We start from the raw sequence: 16,948 nt of genomic DNA, 5'->3' as shown, positions 1-16,948 counted from the left end.
TGTATCATTGTGTTTAGGTGTTTGAACAGCTAGACAGCTCCGCCACCATCTGGTCAGACTTTGAATTATGACACTTCTAGTTATAATTTTTATTGGGCAGTTTATTAAAATTGACACTGTTACACATAATTTAGATTTTTTTTTAAAGCAGAACAACATCAAAGACAAAAAGTTTGAAGAATAATTGGGTTGATGGGTAAAATGTTAAAAGAAAAAAAAAAGAGCACTCTCTTTGAAAGGTCCAAATAGCTTCACTGCTCCTTGGCATTGATTTTCCTAGTGATGAATGTGTTTTTCTAAATGTATCCCCACAGTTAATGTTTTGTTTGTCTCACACTTGGTTCCAAAATCTCTCATAAGTGTTCAGCGTCCTTACTTACTGCACCCTGGAAACAATTTTTTTTTTTTTACACATATTTAGCATAAAGAAACATGAATTCATTTCAGAGTGAGCAATTTTCATTTCAGTGAGTCTTTAAACTAAATGAAGACTGACTCAGGTTTGCTCTGCCTCCTGTCTGGCACCTCTGGTTTGAGCAGTCATTAGTTAATAATCAGAAAGGTCAGTTCCTGCTCAGACAACAGAGAGTTTGTTGTCATTTACCTTTATCTGAGAGAATGTATCACTAGTAAATCATCCAAAATGTTAATGATGCAGACACCAAAATAAATGCCATAAACCAGATGTTTCCAAACGTAAGAAAAACATGAATCACCCAAACCATTAGCCATAACTTAGACTGACACTGACATTTTTCCTCCTTTCTGTTTTTGGCTTGTGTTTTATGATCTCTTGGTTTGCCAACTGATTTATAGCTTTGGGTGGGTAATGATGGTTAAGATTAAGCCTTTAGCTACCTTTACCAAGGTCCATTTACATTCTCCTTAAAATCTTGGTTATAACTGACTAAATTGACATTTCTCTTGTGGCGTATGAGTCCAAAAGGTGCACAATTCTTCAGGAACCACTGCTAGCGCAAGTCCACTTGATACCTGCTGTTGTCACCTTTGTGAATGGTAGCAGGCAGCAAAACATGACCTCACGTTCACTGGTTTTGTTTAAGTGGGTCATGCGTCTCTCAGGCTGAAGACAGGAGTGTGCGATTGTGTAGTTTTTACCACCATTTCAGTGGTACTTCAGATTTATGAGGAGAGAAACGCTTCAACGGCTTGGAAAGATGAGACTTCTGTTTCCTCAGTACCAGCAGTGATGCAAAGATTTTTTTCAGCTATCATTCAGAGATGGCGTTCTGGCGTGCCCCCGGTGCTTGTGTAAATGTTGATGTCAGTGTTTACATATGGCACCATCAGTGGCTGAAACATTAAATATGCCCGTTAAAGATTCCTATCTGATCCCTTATTCACCAGGGTTTTCACTGTATTTTTAATCTGGCAGATTTTTACTCTGGATGCTTTTTCGTGATGCAACCCCAAAGGGATTTGCATCTCCTACTGGCCTCAAACCAGGGATCTTTCACGTGTGAAGGAAATGTATGTAAAGCACTGCATTTTGAAGCCAATATTAATCTACCCTTTAAAGTTAGTTTGGACCAGCTGGGGGCTTCCTACTGGTTAACACCAGTCTAACCAAACCTACCCAAGGCCCTTGCTGTTTGTTTAGCTGTTCATTTACAAAAACTGAAGTCTGGTTATACAGACATTAGTAGCTTATAAGCAAATATGTGAAATGAGACGTTGTGTTAATTTAATCGAAGGATCTTCTAAAGCAGGCCTTCATTTAGTGCTTTCACCTATCATCCTGAAATCTGGCAGTTTGACCATTCACACAGGTGCAGAGTCAGTGTAAAATAAATAAATAAATACATACAAAATGTATACATTTAATGAGACAAGTTTCTCATTCAGTTTAATCCATTAATGATGCTTCTGTGCTGTCTGCGTGGGAGGCTGTTAAGCATTTAAATGACAGACATGTTAAAGCCTGCAAATACTGTAATGCATGCACACGGGAATTCATATTTCTGTGTTTTAACCCTCTGAATCCTGCCATCAGCGCCTCTTCCATCTGCTTTAAGTTTGTTTTTTTCTGACTCGTCCTCTGGCTCGTGTTGTCGTGGCTCCTGATGAGGTCTGAAGTCGTTGGCGGAGTGATTATCCCGCGATCCATCTCCTGCAAAACACAGCTCTAAATCACAATATTTGCTCGCACGCCGGCATCAAGCTCCCTTCTAATGAATCCTGTAATGGCTTCCTCATCAATTAATACGATGCTTGTCGATGCCGCCGGCGAACACACGGGCCATCTTATGAATCCCGGTGACCCCTGACCTCCTGCGGATCTCCCAGTGGACCCTCCTCTCTTCTCCTAGGCTGAGTCAAGGGCACTCCCCCTCCTCCTCCTTCCTCCTTCCCTCCCCTTCCTCCTCCTCCTCCTCAGGGTCACTGGGACACGATCTCATTAAAGGCGGCCTGATCTGCAACTGCAATGCAGACATTAAATAGCAGTATTTTTCAATTAGGGCTGACAAATTCAATCAAAATTCCATAGATTAGGATGAAATGAGGCATGGGTCATTTACAAGGGAATTTAATTGCACGGCCATTAGACAAATAGTACAGCAGTCTCTGTCTCATTATCAATCACACGGGGGCATCAATAGTAAAAGGTTGGAAGGCAGGAAGGGAGAGGGGGGGCCGGGGAGCATAGGTGTAAGTGTCCGTGCACGGGGAGCGTGCACGTTACAGCTCTGCCACCACCGCAGAGCAGCTAATAAATACCCTCTTTTGTACTTATAAATTATCCAGTTTAATTAACAACATGGATTATGATTGGACTATGATTTAATTAAACCTCTCCTGCATGCAAGTCGAGCACCACGACCATCCATTATGGGCCTGAGGAGGAGGTGGTGGCGGTGGAGGGGGTTGAAGGTGGAGGAGGCAGGGGTTTAGGGGGGAATGGGGGGCACTGCAGTAAATGAAGCTTCCTCTAATAGGAGCTGCTTACCTGGTTGGATCATCAGTTGCTGCAACAAGCAGCGATAATAGACCTGCGAATGGCCGGCGGGCATTTACCGAGATAAACCAGTTTGATGTAGAAGAAGAAGAACAGCTGACCTCAGCCCCTCCACCCTTTGCACCCACCATTGCCTCCCCCCAGCATTTAAATAGAAGCTAAATGGCACAATCTGAGAGAGGTTGCTGATATTAGCGCCACATGTTGTAAAGTGGAGGGGATGTGGCAGGAAAAGCAATTACAATGAGGAGCAGAGCAGAGGAGGAAGCAGATGCACAGATGAAGGGTGCAGGGGGACGCCGCCCAAAGTGCTGCCCGACACCATTCAGTCAGAGTGGAGCAGTGTGGCCGTATCAACCTTTTCGTCAGACTCTAAATGCCAGGCCGGATTTCCTCACACGGTGGAGGAGGAAAGAGACGCCATCAGGAGTGAGAATTGCAGAGTGAAGACGAAGTGAAGGCCGTGTGAAGCCCTGAGTCTGCAAAACGCAGCTTTCAGGACCAGAAATTTGGAGTTTAGTAATGTCTGAGATCATCTAGAGTCTGTAGTGCCTTTTTTCTAAAGGATGGCTTTTGTCATGACCAAATCTGACAATTTCTAGCCTGCTGTGGTACAGTGGTTAGGGTGGAAGAGATACTCGAGAGATCGAGTTGGATGCTGATTTCTCCTGTCACCAAGGTTAATTTGTCTAGGTCAGGGGTCCCCAATCCCAGTCCACGAGGGCCGGTGTCCCTGCAGGTTTTAGATCTCATCCTGGGTCAGCACACCTGAATCACATGATTAATAATGATAATATAATAATGGATTGCATTTATATAGCGCTTTTCAAGGCACCCAAAGCGCTTTACAATGCCACTATTCATTCATTCGCGCATTCACACACTGGTGGAAGCAGCTACGGTTGTAGCCACAGCTGCCCTGGGGCAGACTGGCAGAAGCCAGGCTGCCATATCGCGCCATCAGCCCCTCTGGCCAACACCAGTAGGGTAAAGTGTCTTGCCCAAGGACACAACGACCAGGACAGAGAGCCCTTCCAGTCGTTAGTTCATTACCAGGCCTCTGGAGAACTTCAAGACATGTTGAGAAGGTAATTTATCCATTTAAATCAGCTGTGATGGATCAAGGACACATCTAAAACCTGCAGGGACACCGGCCCTCGTGGACTGGGATTGGGGACCCCTGGTCTAGGTGATGCCTTACAAAAATAGGTATCAAAGAGAAAAACCCGACCAATTATTCATAGGCTTAATATTTCATTATGACCTTACTATAGGATGGTTCAGTCACTCACCTGGAAGTAGAGAACACTTGATCTTTGGTCCTGCTCACCTCATGAATCACTTCCAGTGTGGATGTAGCTTTACTTCACTTTACTGTCTTCCTCCTGTCAACCCCAACCAGTTGTGGCAGATGGTCGCCGGTCCCTGAGCCTTGGTCTGCCGGAGGTTTCTTCCTGTTAAAAGGGAGTTTTTCCTTCCCACAAGTGCTTACTCATCGGGGGTTGTCTGATTGTTGGGTTTTTTCTGTATTTCTGTAGGATCTTAAACTTACAATATAAAGTGTCTTGAAGCAGATGTTTCATTTGGCACTATGTAAAGAAAGTAAATTTGCACAGAACTTCAAATTGCCCACATGACTGAGCTGTCACTCAAAGATTAGGTTAACATTAATGGGGTAATTCAAGATAATGGCTCTTACTGGGTTCAACATTTAAATTTCAGTCATTTTGGACAGACAAAAACAAATAGTTGGTTCTTAGTTTAATTCTCTGCCCTCAGAAATCCCACTGAAGAACATTCACAGAAAATTAGATGATCAGGTTCATGAGATTAGTAACTGTTTCTGTTTTCAGCCTTTAAAAAAAAAAACTTTTACAAAGGGAGAACTCCCAGAATCTCTCAGTGGTCTGCATCACAGCTAACGAGAGTAAAATGCTTAAACTTTAGGGGTGATCGACACCAACGGACAGAAAAAAAAGCCTAATTTTTATTCTAAAAAGCACCAGAATCTCTCTTATGAGATTCAAACTCGAGTCTGAGCTGCTCTACTCCCAGATCAATTAACATTTAGGACACTGATTGGATTTTTGATTATCAGAGCTGAAAGGGGCTCGATTGATTGGTCGCCGAGGTCGCCCCTGCCCTGACGGCGGCTCATCCAATGAGAAGGAGGTCTGATGGGGATTGAGTTTCTTAAGTATCTTCTGGCAGCGAGCAGGGTCAGTATTGATCGTCACTCTGCAGAAAACCTCCAAACAAATCGTTTGTTTAATATTCGTATCGAGCTCAGAGAGCAGAGGGAAAATCAGCTCTTTGATGCACAGGAAATCAACAAATAATCACAGGAAATGACCAAAAATGCTGCTGAATGATAATTTAACATCTCCACCAGGTATCTGTTGGTGAATTCTCCGAATTTATTAATTTATTTAGAAGGAGAAGAAGAGATGTGCTGTTCAGAGCTGTCAAACAGGATTTGGAGTTCTTGGAGGGTCAGTCTTTTGGTTCATCAGTTCTCATGTGGATCGATTTGAACAGCAGCTCAGAAGAAACACAGACATTGTGTTTCTTGGATGTACAGCTGATTGTTTCTGTTGGTGGATTGGCTCAACACTATTATTCTTAACTCACTCCTCTTCGCATGATGCCCTCTGAATCTTCTCGACCTCGTTTTTAGTCTTCCTCAGTATTATCTTTGATGTGTGCATGCTTCCAGCTTGGAATAACCTCTATTTTTTATTTACTGTGTAATTATTCAGGAAAAGAAGTTGAAACCAAATTTATCCTTATGTGAAAATTATGTAACTTTTTTTGTTTTAGATGATTTTTTTTATAGCTGGTATATGAATAGTTTGTAACAAATTAATGTCTTTGAAAACCTGTGGATTGATTTATATGTGAAGTACTCAGGATGAATTTTACACCAAAATTGGGGTGTCTTTGGCTTCCAGTATCAACTGTGAGCAACAACAGCTGACATTAGCTTAGAAATTGAGCTCAGTAATCCAAAAACCATGACTGAAATTACAGTAAATCCCAACATTGTTCAAGCTAGTGTCAGCTGAACTGTCGTACAGAATTCATGTTACCATCACACTTAGACAATATATTTTTATAACTCCTACAGGAGTCGACAACTATACAGTTAAAGATCCAGCTAAAATGCTGCCCTCTTGTGGTGAAAGTATTTCTTAATTTTGTAAAGAGTCTTTGAAAAAAGTGGTACAAATGAGAGGCCAAATATCTTTGATTAGAGTGAGTTTGTTGTGTTGTTGGTTTTTGGTATATCATCATCAGAGGCATCTCAGAGGTGGCAGAGCTGACGTCACGATCACATGAAAAGTATCTTTCCATACGGGGACGACGTGGTAATATCTGGCTTTATGGGGATATTTCCAACAGGAGTCTTTGATAATCTTTTTGATAATTATGTTCATGACTAAAAGCTCATAATCACTGTCTGGAAGAGTCCTGTTTCTTCTTGTTAAAAGGGAGTTTTTCCTTCCCACTGTCGCCAAAGCGTTTGCTCATAGGGGGTCATGTGATTATTGGGATTTCCTCGGTTTTCTTTCTGTTATTGTAGGGTCTTTACCTTACAACATACAGCGCCTCGAGGCAACTGTTGTTGTAATTTGCACTGTATGAATAAAATTGAATTGAACTCTAACTTGAAAACACAGCGAGCCACTTTTATTAATTGTATGATGAAACACTTTGACACAAATGGAAGAAAATCCACCAAATAAACTTAACGTGCTCCAATTGAAGTCTAATTAACCCACAGTGCCCCCTGTAGGATGACAGAGAGCTTGGAGAAATAGACAGACTTCCCTGCCTCTGTCTGAGGGCGGTTCCAGTTCGGTAATAGCTGTGGGAGTTTGGGAAACATCTCGCTGTCTCTTCGGGGCTTTGAGTGAGCTGGACCCGAAAATGCAGACAGATTAAATATGGAAGCCCGGAGGAGTCAAGCAGGGGGGTCGCAGACGGTTAAATACAGGTCTGGGAGTCTGGGAGTGCTGAAGTAGATCTTAGACTCTATTTTTCTGTTTTACTCTGTGATTGTGACAAAAACTCTAGAAAGGTTTGGAGCTTTGTGTCTTTGTGATGACATATCTCTGTAAATAAGAGCTGTTTGGATTCTGAATTTTAGCTTTTAAACAGGAAAAAACAAGTAAATAAAAACAGCCAAATGTCTTTTAGCATAAATTAAGAACAAAATCGGAGCAGAAAGTCATTTCCAGATCAGCGGGTGTCTTGTTTCGACCTCAGTGCTCGTCCTGAGGCAGCAACAAACTGGCTTCGTTTTAAACTAATTACCCACAATGAGCTGTTTGACATGCAAAAAATATGAACAAAATGACTTCTTGAGGGAGTTTGAGAGAAACCAAAGCCTGAAATGAGTGACAGTTGTTCAAAGTGTAAACCACTCTCTGCTGCAGCGCCCCCTGCTGTAAAAAAAAAACCCTTAGCAAAACCTAAGAAATATCTGCATAGCACAAAGACAAATCTGAGGATAATTAGAAAGTTTTTGAAATATCTAAAATATGTAAAAACGTCTAACTTGTAGCTGAACTCTTCACTAAATGTTTAGACATCCCCTGCCATAAACAATGACTGAAAGAACATCAGTGTTTATCTCCTACTCATAAAAACAAGTCAAGGAGCAGAAGTGGTTAAACTGGCAGATAAATGAAGCTAGGGTTAGCTGGCTATGTGTTACACTGGCTGGGCTGATGCCAGAGTATAGAGACCAACTTTAAAACTCATCTCACTTTGCTGTTTTATGAATAACATGAAAAACAAAAAAGAATTTAGAGGGTAAGTAACACCCAAGTGCTGCTAGCGTCCACAGTTTTTTAGATATCAGTTTCAAATTTTGTGTGATGTAGATACCAATAACAGCTGGAGCTGATGAAAACTGGGCAAGGTGCTAGACCTTGGGGGACATGTGTACCTAGGCTTGCTAAGCACCTTAACCTTCATTGTTAGCGCCAAAGGTCAAAGTTAACCATGACAAAGAAACTTCAAGAAATCATACTGAGTAACATATCATATGAAAGGACATGGAGAGAGCTGCACACAACACACTTTTTATTTTTTCAATCCAATGCCGTATGACATCACAATGATGCCATAACAGGCTCCCATCATCATGTTGTAACAAAAATATCACAAAACATCAAAGTTTTAGTGTAGCTATGCTCTTCGGGGGGAGTTTCTCTTAGATATGTTTTTGTCTCTCTTGAAAATAAGATCTCACCCTCATTGAGACTACCTGTTTAAATTAAGGTTTTAGTCTGTATATATGTATTATGTACACTGCTCTATTAGGTGTTGCACAGCATATGTGACATATAATAGTGCATCGTAACTGTGGACAGGACAGCTAAGTGTGTGTCTCATTTTTTTGGTGGACACGAGCAACTTCAGATTCAAGTAACCAGATGATTTTTGCATGTTCATGTTTGAACATATTGTAGCTCACGTTGTTCTAGTTTTCTGGGTTATAAGCGTGTCAGCACGTCTTCAAAGGAGAGCGATGATCTCCAGAAAAATGCATGTGGAGGTCTGTGACAGCTGCTGGTGGGCTTTAGTTTTTAGTCAAACTTAAGCAACTTTCTAACCCTCACTGCAGCAGCACGGAGCAGGTGTGCTTGCACCCTCTAAAGACTGTTATTACCCACAGAAAGCAGCCGTCCCCCCTCTTTAAGCATGTGAAGGCACCCAGCCTGACCTTTCACCTCTGCCCAGACAAACACACAGGTAAGTATACACTCCCAGAGAATCGGAGGCAACCGCAAACCATCCAGACGCTCAAGGAAGGAAAAAAACAGAGGCTTCAGACGAGCTAATTAGATCTGTCGAGATGTTCACCTCCTCTCCCACACTCGGGCTAAAAGAGACTTATTTAATTATTACAGCCTTAATTACTGCTGGTACAATCACCCAAATAGGATGCGAGGAGACGGCGACTAAAATTGGGTTAGAGCTGCCTCTGGTTTCCTCTGGGTTCACCGTGTCGGCTTCCATTAGTGACATGAAGGAACGCTGCAAATCTGCCCGTCTGCTCTGCTGTGAGGGAAAGACGAGGGTGAGAGCGCCGTGCGCCTTCTCATCATGAATGAGCGCCTTGTCTCTGAAACGCCTCTCCTTTGGTTTTCTCACAAGAAACGTCTCATTTTAGCCTCTCCACAGCCCCGCAGGTTTAACGTCTTTATCGCCTGCGTGTGGTGTGTTTTCTCCTTGTTGGATTGTCCTCGTTTGTCTCATCAGGATGAACACAGACATGCTGAGAGGTCACTGATATGAATCAGAGGGCCTGTCAGCCTGTGCTCAGGGATTTCTGCCTCATCGTGAGAAAGACTGAGTTTAAGTAGTTTTAGTTATTTCCAGTATTTCTTATGTCCTGCAGTCATATACATGAGTATCATCATTGCAGAAACTGAGGAAGAAACTATGATGGCTCGAGGATAAAAACAAATGGATAAAACATAAGAAAATAAAGAAATTAGCTCACACAGCGTCCCCTTCTCATGGGTGGTTCAAAGGGGGTTAACAGTGTCCCTTATACAATTTAAACAACATTACGTTTGACGAACTCCCTCTGGAAGTTCATCAGACGATCATCGTATTTAGTTGGTCTTATTACCTCTTAACTTTTCACTGAAAGGCATGTCTGTGGGGAATTTCAATGTTTTAAATTTTATATTGTTGTAATTGACATACAGCGCACAGCCAAGATGAAAATAAGCAAACAGGTAAGTCCTTCCATTAAATCATTATGGTGGTGATTGATATGTTTCTTCTCGGAAGGTTATTTGCAGTGAATGAGTGAGCTTCTGATTTCTTAAACTTGTATGACCACGGTCATGGAAAAGCTGTTAATCTGTTTCAAAAAGGTCGAATTGTCGACCTTTACCAAGCAAAGAAAACAAGCAAAGTCCTGAAACTACTAAAACTGGACTGAGAACTGTTCAGTGCATTATTAAAATGTGAAAGGATAGTTGTCAACCATCATCTTGGAAGAAAAAATGTGTTTGTGGAAAAAAAAAAACCTTGAATGATTGTGAACACTTAAAAGTTTAGTGAAATAAAATCATAAATATCAATATTAGAAGTCACGGCTACGTTTAATAGTGGAAGTAAGAACGTTTCCATACACACTATCTGTGACGGCTACAGAAAACCACCTATCAATGAGGCTAATTAGAAAAAATGCCTCAGTTTGCCAGAGAGCGTACAGACTGGACTGTATGGATAAAGGTCATGTGGTCTGAGTTGACACTTTTCCAAAGCGATGCATCACCGTAAGAAAAGAGGTGGATGAAATGGTGCATGCCTTGTGCCTGCTCTACAAGCCTGTGGAGGCAGTGTTATGATCTGGGCTTACTTCGGTTGGTTCAGTCTAGTTTCAGCAACATTACATGCCCATAAAAATGAGGTCAGCAGGGACCTGAAGATACTGAATGCTCAGGTTTTTCCATCAGTGGATTTATTTTCTTCTCTAATGATTAGGCTAATTTCAAGATGACAATGCAAGGATTCATCGGGCATGAGACATAATTTTCACAAGTGATTTGGCCACCACAGAGCCCTGCCCTTAACCCCACTGACAATCTTTGGGATGTTGGAGAAGACTATATAAAGTTTTCTGTTTCTCCCATCATCAGTACGAGAGCTTGGGAAAAAAATATTAATGAAATTCTGGATGGAAATAAATGTGACATTGCATGAACTTGTGAAACACAGCAAATGCACTCTGTCATATGTGTTCAGCTCCAGACTTTACATGTGACAAGAGTTCAGGACTTCACACATCTTCACACCAGTATTCAACGATAATACTTTGATTTACTTCCTGTAGCAGATTTATCACATTTGTGCACAGTTGTTGTGAAAGTTCTTCATGATTCTTTATATTTATATTGTGAAAATTGCGAGTTGTTACTGAAAGCCGCGTTCTGGTGCTGAATCGCTGTGAAACAGAAGGCTGATGTTTAGGTGTCGGTCATGGTCATAAGTACATGAAATAAGGCACTCACATTAGATGTGGCGAAAATGGTGGTGCAGGAGAACAGCTTTCACTGCAGAAGCCCTTGCACTACTTTTCATGCATGTACAAAAATGGGCGGCTTGCATGCATGTACAAAAATGTAAAAAAGAATTGTATGCAAAACCAAACAGGAAGTCTGCCATTTTGAACTGACCTTGTAGTTCAGGTGCGATTTTTGTATTTTTTAGGTAATGTACTTTTACACACTCCTCCTAGAGAATCATTCTATTATTTGCAAAGCTTTTGAGTTTTCACTGGAGGGTGTCTCTGTGGTGGATTGGTGAAATATCAGGCTACCAACCATAAACATTGTTTAAAAAATGGACTTTGGGATTAAAAAAGGATTTTCTGAAATTTTTTTTTGAGAAATTGAGCTTCCCTTGGAAAAGCAGTTAGATTTGAAGCAGGTTTGAAAAGAAAAGCATACATCGGGTAAATCTATAACCCCTGAGTATAAGAAAAGTCTTCTGGAAACATTAAAATCCTGATGTTTTATTTGTGAAATGTTTCTGTACACATCAGCAGGTCAGGCTTGAAATGGTCACTGTGTGAATGAAATCAGCCTGGGCTCATTAGAAAGTCTCCCTGGATTTCATCAAATGCTGAATTCAAATCAGAGCTCCATTTTCTGCTCCGAGCGGTTGGATTGTTTAGGTGTAAAACATTTCCGGTTGAACTGGCTGCATGCTCGAGTCTCTGTGGTTTTCTTCTCTGAGCGGCGAGCTGAAAGAGCTGTGACAGATCGCTGGCTGAGCATCAGGCAGTGTTTAGTTCTGCTTCGTTGTGTCAGGTAAGAGCCTGTAATGAGAGTTGGGAAAGACAGAAGGCAGCGAATGACACAGAAGCTCATGGAGACAGACAATTTTATCTAAGCACAGATTAAAGGATTAGTCCATCGTTTAAGAAAAACATTAGCACCATCACTGTCAGATTCAGTACAGAAATAAGAACAGGAAGAGGTGATGAAGATGAAATTTGCGACTATATTTCTCTCACATGTTCTTTTATTCTTGATTATAGATACAAATGATAGTAGTGAAATTAAGTGTGTGAAAACAGATGCTGACCGAAGCACTGTACCACTGAAAGAGTAACATATTTAAAAAGGAAAGGAACATAATATCAGAACTCTGCATGGTATTAACACCAAAAACATCTATTGTTGCACAAAGAAGAGTTTTTTTCTTTAATTTAGGAGTAGCTCCTGCAAAGGACCTCCTGATATTTCTGTCTGGACACTGGGACAACTAGAAGCTTCTCCTCACTAGACCTGTGGTCTGAGTGTGCAAGGTTAAGATATCAGAAAATAAGTATGTGCCAATTTAGATATTGCTAAATCAGTGCAGAGAGCCAGTGTGAGGAAGCTGAAGTGTGGTTGTCCTTGCATGTTGACCCTGATAGGACAGACTGGAAAGATTGTTCATGTTGTGTTTTCTTCTTTGAGTCTGTTAAATCTTCACCTTCATGTGCACCCAAAATAGAAAAAAATTAGGTTTGACAACAACAGTTATTTGTGTTGTCTTATTTTTGCCAACTCCCTCTGCAGTTCCCACAGTGGATCATCTGCCTCCATTCAGGCCTTTCCCAGTTCCAGTTCCAATTATTATGGTAAATGGCCTGCATTTGTATAGCGCTTTTCTAGTCCCTAAGGACCCCAAAGCGCTTCACACTACATTCAGTCATTCACCCATTCACACACACATTCACACACTGGCGATTAGGGATGGGTATCGTTTAGGTTTTATCCGATACCGGTGCCAAATCGGTACTTTTGAAACGGTGCCGGTGCTCAAACGGTGCTCAAACCGGTGCTTAAAGAATAGAGAACACAAAATTGGTCCAAAAACCTCTCATGTTCAGCTGTTTTTTGTAAAAAGATAACAATGTTAGCCTTTTCTGCAGCTATGGGGCATATATGGTATGATTCTTGGCTGGAAGCAGTGCTTAAACAATGGAAAAAACACAAACTTTGTCCAAAAACCTCTCATGTTTAACTGTTTTCCACTTTTTCTTTGGTCATTTTAGCCTTTTTGGCCAGGGTGAAGGGAGTATCTGCCATCAAACAAGAAGACAGCCGCATGTAGCTATGATGATGTTGCTAGTTCACCTTACATGCATTAATGTAATAACGTGGTTAGCCTACTCACGAACATTAAATTACACACGAACATTAAGCTACTCACGCAGAGAAGAAGGCTGCTGCTGCATCATCATCCTCATCATTTCTGCTACACTGGCAGGGCTAGGGGCCAGGACTCTCCTCTTCGTGTTTTTGGGGGATGTTGCATAACAGGCAACCCACCCGCAGTAGATGTGCTCGGTGTGAGGTCTCGTAGCAAGCTATCAAATACGGCGCATTTCTGGGCTTTTAAAAAGAACGCTATGCGTCGCCAGGTGTTTCATCGGATTTGAGGTGTTACCTCCTTTGACAGTATCACAGTATCAGCTTAAAGCACTTGTTGCTGCTGAGTTTGCATATTTTGCTGTGAAGTACAGCCAGACTTTTGACCGCTTCGCCTTGGACATTTTTAATCTGTAGCTCTGCTCTAAAAGAACGTACGTACCTGGACCCGCCTACTATTATCGGAAACGTAAAATGATTGGCTAGAAGTGTATCACAGCTCAGGAAAAAAAAGCACCGAAATAAAGCACCGAAATGTGCGCTGCTTTTCGGTCTGGTTACTACCGTTTATGTCAGAACCGGTGCCATCATGGCACCGGACACCGGTACCCATCCCTACTGGCGATGGCATGCTACATTGTAGCCACAGCTGCCCTGGGGCGCACTGATCCACGTATTGTGATTTGGCGGAGATTTTATCCTTCCTAACTTCCAAACTTTTCCCTTGCTGATGTAACTTTCCTTTACTCTCCACTGGTGTGTAGCACTAATGGCTGGTTAACAGCATTTATTTGTGTATCCAAGGAAAAGGTGATATCAGTGATGACTGCCACTATTTGACAAGCTTAACTCTGAACAACACTGTATGGTGTATGAGGTCTTTCTGTATCACATGCACTGCACAGTTATTTTAACATTTGGTCAAGTGTTAATAAAATAAGCATAATGCATCTATTTGTGAAGCATTTCTTCATTCCTTACACTGTCCTGTACACAGTTACAGGAACACTGGTATTTAGCTGTGCACTGTCTGGGACATATAAATGACATATCACTGCAGTCTTGATGACATGTTATTAGCTAATACTTTATACTGGAAACAACAATCACAATGTGACCAAATTAAGGATTTGAAGGTTCAGAGTCATGTCTTGAGTCTTTGCCCTTGTTTGTCCGAGAGTGTTCTCAAACTTAGAACGATTATATTAGTAAAAATTATTAAAATAAGACAACTATAATGAAACTATATTAAGTTAAATGCAAAAATTTAAATTTAATAATGTTGTCTTGTTTTACATTGCAGGAGAGCGAGTTCTTTGGACCAGTTAGTTCTTAAGGGTATCTCTATGAATTTGCCTTTTTTGTATTAGGTTGTACTACTGTAGATATTTTGTAAATTCATGCCTGCACTGCATTTTGTCTTGAGAAAATCACATTTTCAACAAATTGAAAGAAGCAGCAGAGGTTTTAGAGGTTTAGTTTCTTGGATTAACCTGTTGCTGGGTTGTGTGGCGTCCTTAGCTTCTGTAGTCGTGTGACTGATGGTCTGAATGTGTACATATCCTGTTAATGAGGTGGCGTTGGTGGTTTGGATTCAGAGAAGAGACGCTGCAGCGGTAGACAGAGAGAAGTCAACAGCCGCGTTAACCCCTGGATGTTTGATGAAGCGGTGAGCGCTAGCTTCCCTTCGCCGTGGATCCAACATCATTAGCCCGGAGAGAGACAGTATGTTTCGGCCCGCACTGCCGGTAATGAGCCCTCGCCGATCATCCCTCACGGCGTAATTAGCGGCGAGCCCGGCACTCGGGTCCCCTGCTCGCCGCTAATGGAGTGAACAAGGCAGAAAACGAGCGCTATTAAAGGCTGGACATGAATTCTAGCTCACCACGTGAAACTCTTGAAACATAATCATCATTCAGCGCAGAGACTCGGGCCTCCTCTGGATCGCTGCCTCGTCTGCCATCTCCAATCAAAGCGGGATGGATTGGGACACGCACGGTGAGACCCCCGATTCCTGTCTCCAGGTGTGAGACTTCAAATCTGAGTCCGAGTCTCTTTAATCTTCAAGCACAGGAAACATGATGGAGTCATGTGGCTGTATGATGAGTAGAAAAAGAAAGGTTTTATCTGTCATCTTTGTTGTAGTTTGAGTTTTATAAGATTTAGTTTTTATTGTGCCGGGTGTTTGGAGCCATGTGGTTAAAGCTCAGGAATCATCTTTAATTGAGTTTTGGGATTCTTGATTGACCTTTATTCTCAGAACACCGGCAAAACAAAAAAAATACTCATATTAGGGTACATTTTAACAACTGCTCAGTATTGTGTATGAAGAAAACTGACGGCTCCACATTTCCTTAGTCTCATTGTGTGTTGCATAAATGAAGCTTTGTTTTTTCTAACTATTATGTTTCTTTTTGTAAGATTCAATCACGCTAAACCAGTCTCATATGCTGCAAGTGAAAATAATTAAGTTAATTCTTTGCTTCCTTGATTACAGTGACCAGCTGTTATCGGGCTGGTGAGGTTCATTAAGGAAACAAAACAAAATTAGATTTTTTTTTGTGTAAGATGAGCAAATATCACGTGAATGTTTTGTCCCCCAGATGATCCTCAGAAAGGTCAAAGGTCAAAGCCACAGCACCTCGATTTTGTGTGTTAAAAATGACACAGGGATGCTGTCAGTGTGTTTGATGTGTTCATGGGTGTCACCTGAGTGACAGGGGGGCGGAGACATGTAATGGTCGCAGGTGGCAAGGTCAGGGAGGCGATTGGTCGCCTTATCAAGCAGGCAGGAGAAGGAAGGCGGGGTCAAGGCCAGAGCTGACGACAGGAGGCAGGACCAGGCCTCCATAACAGCTTAACCTTTAGTAGCAGTAATATGAATAGGAATAATAGAATATCTACTAGATTTAATTAGTTGTTTCTCCTATAAAATCATAATCAATGAAATACTGAACTGACTGGATAGAATTTGAGTAAATTCAGGCGTTAAAGACATTTCTCACAACTTGTTGAGAATTTATGGACTTCAAAAAATGCACCTATATTACTGTTATTTATTAAATGCATATTCTGTAATTTAAACAAAAATCCTTCATTTATATTTTAGTAGTACAGGATATATTAAGAATTAGTTTGGTGTATGTGTTTCTTGCTGCATATATGCTTTAATTTGTGTTTTCTGTATACATATGACTTGTGTTTTTACGGTATAGTCCTACACACACACACACACACACACACACACACACACACACACACACACACACACACACACCTTCATTCTGGATCAATTAGCGTTCGGGGGAGCAGAGAACAATTAGCCAGCTGGCTTTTATGAAACAAAGCAATTAATGTTACGCTAATAAGTCAGATTTCCAGCAATTCCAGATCATTCTCTAATCATTCGCTAATTACGTTGACGACTCTTTAGTGCATCGGGTAATGAGTGATTAATCGGACAGATCTGGAGCTTTAACAAACTCCTCTGAGCTGCTGCTGCTGCTACTGCTGCTGCTGAGACATCAACATCTGGACTACATGTAATTCAGTTTAATTACACCGTAGCCTATTATAGGACGTGCGATAATGCAGAAATTAGGGATTTGTATTCATTGGGTGTAAATATGAGCTATTAACCTGCTGGCTGATGGAGGAGGGAAAAGCTGAATATATTGATAAACAGTAAATGTAATCATGCTAGCAGTAAAAGAAACATTAACATGTTGCAGGATTTTTTTCTTTTTTTATGTGAAGATATCAAATCCAATGTATTAAAAACAATATTTGTCCCACA

The sequence above is a fragment of the Aulonocara stuartgranti genome, assembly GCF_965226115.1.
Source record: "Aulonocara stuartgranti genome assembly, chromosome: 23".
Taxonomy (NCBI): Eukaryota; Metazoa; Chordata; class Actinopteri; order Cichliformes; family Cichlidae; genus Aulonocara; species Aulonocara stuartgranti.
This window is presented reverse-complemented; position numbering follows the sequence as displayed.